Source organism: Enhydra lutris, unplaced genomic scaffold, assembly GCF_002288905.1.
Source record: "Enhydra lutris kenyoni isolate GAN:26980312 unplaced genomic scaffold, ASM228890v2 scaffoldscaffold346, whole genome shotgun sequence".
Taxonomy (NCBI): domain Eukaryota; kingdom Metazoa; phylum Chordata; class Mammalia; order Carnivora; family Mustelidae; genus Enhydra; species Enhydra lutris.
The window spans coordinates 16,139-18,491 of NW_019154430.1; positions in this window are offsets into that span (position 1 = coordinate 16,139).

The following is a 2,353-nucleotide window of genomic DNA, read 5'->3' on the forward strand; positions in this document are numbered from 1 at the left end:
TCAATATAACTGGACCCATGCAGTTCAAACTTGTTGTTCAAGGGTCAGCAGTAGTAGGGAAAACAGTTCTGTGTTTTCAGCTTCTGTTTCTGGTTTCCAATTTTTGGCTTAATGACTATCAGACTCTAAAACCCCAAGGACCACCTTTTAGGAGTTTTCTGGTATTGCTAAATGCTCCTGGTGAGCTTAATGTACAGACCAGGATAATGGGAGAAGATTTGGGAAAATAGAAATTGGCAAAAGGAAGAAATAATTGAGGGGCACTTGGGTGGCTCAGTCTTAAGTGTCTGCCTCTGGCTCAGGTCTAGATCTCAGGCTCTGTGTTCAGGTCCCTGCTCACTGTGGAGTCTGCTCCCCACTCCTGTGTGCATGTTCTCTCTCTCAAATAAATAAATAAAATCTAAAAAAAAAAAAGGAAGGAATAATTGATAAAAGAGATAAAGGAAAGAGAAATAAACCAGTATGGGAGGAGAAAGAGATTGGAAGGGAGTGTTTTGTGGGGGGAAAAAAAATGTGATGACCCTACCTCAGGTGTGCTGATTGCCCATTAGAAACAGCACCATTTTATTAAAATAATCTGAAAAAGAGACATTTTGGAAATGTTAGGTTGTTGAATTATGAGAGGTACAAACTGTTTAACTCTAAGGGCATGGGTTGGATGAGAATCCACTTCTTCCTGGCCTGTGAACTTAAATTGTCATTTCCTCACCTGTAAAACGAGTGCCTTAGTGAGAGTCTGCCTCATAATGTAGTTCTGGGGATTAAGTATTCACGGTTCACATTTTGGCACGCTGTAAATCCTTAGTAAGTGTTATCTTCTTTCAATGTTATTATTATTGTTACAATTACTATTGTTGGCATCCTAGGTCGGCAAAAGAAAGTGATAAGCCTCATGCTTTAATTCGGCCCTAACTAGAGATTATAATTCACTCTAGCAGCCATGAGTGTCAATCAGCTCTTTCATGAAGAACTAGCTGTCATAAAACTTAAATTATGTCTATTTGCATTTAGTTTCTTCTTATAATAAAATCGAGTTCTTTTCCTGTCTGCTAAGAATGGAAAAAAGCTTTCCTGAAATAAGTTTCTTTTTTTTTAAGATTTTATTTATTTATTTGACAGAGAGAGAGATCACAAGTAGGCAGAGAGGAAGGCAGAGAGAAGGGGGGGGGCAAGCTCCCTGCTGAGCAGAGAGCCCGACGTGGGGCTCAATCCCAGGACCCTGAGACCATGACCTGAGCCAAAGGCAGGGGCTCAACCCACTGAGCCGCCCAGGCACCCTGAAATAAGTTTCGTTTAATAGTTTTAAGGACCATTAATTTCTAACTTGGAGATGTTCTAACTTTAAATCTGGTTAAAGAATGTAAAGATGGAACCACATGTAGAATGTACTGTGTGTCTGCTATCCTTGCTCCTTCTGTGACATTGCATTTGCTAATTATATGAAAGTTAAAGTAAATTGTATTTATTAGAATATGTTTGCTCTAGGAATTACATTTACTCACCAAGCCTTATAATGTACACCAGCGCTGTAATCTTAAACTCGCCATCCATAATTTCTGACTCGAATCTGGGACTTCATTAGAATAACAATGACCTTTGTCTCTAGAGGCATATCTGTGATAAACTTACCTGTGGTTTTGCTTTCTGTGGCCAGCTGTAGTCTGGAAGCTGATGATCCTCCTTCTGACATGTGGTCAGGAGCTTAGATTAGCCCAGTACTATGTCACAAAGCCTGTGGCATTTACTTCACCTCATCTAATCATGTAGGCATTTTCTCATCTCATCTCGTGACAAGATGAAGGGTGACTACAGTATAAGAAGATATCTTGAGAGACCATAGTCACATAAACTTTATTACAGTATACTGTTATAATTGTCCTATTATTAGTTATTATTGTTAACTTTATGGTGCATAATATATAAATTAACATTTATCATAGGTATGTGTGTATAGGAAAAAGCAGAGTACCTATAGGGTTCGATACAGTCCATGGTTTCAAGCATCTGTTGGGGATCTTGGAACACATTGCTTGTGGATAAGGAGGAACCACTGTGTTTTAACAGATTTAGTTAGTAAAGCAGATACAAGGGTTTCTCTCACTAGAAATGCAGCATTGTAGAAATAACATCATGTCTTTGTGAGATGTTTTCTGAGGAAGATAATTCTCCAAAAATTCCTTATGTCATCAGAGTTTACACTGTTTTCTGGAGTGGAAGGTTATTATTCCTATTTTGCCAAAGAGTACGTGGGGATCAGGGGCTTCATAAATGCCAACAGCAGCTCTCCAGTGTGACCAAGACCATAACCTGAATCCTTTATTATAGATTCTCTTTTCAGTCTACACCATTGCTG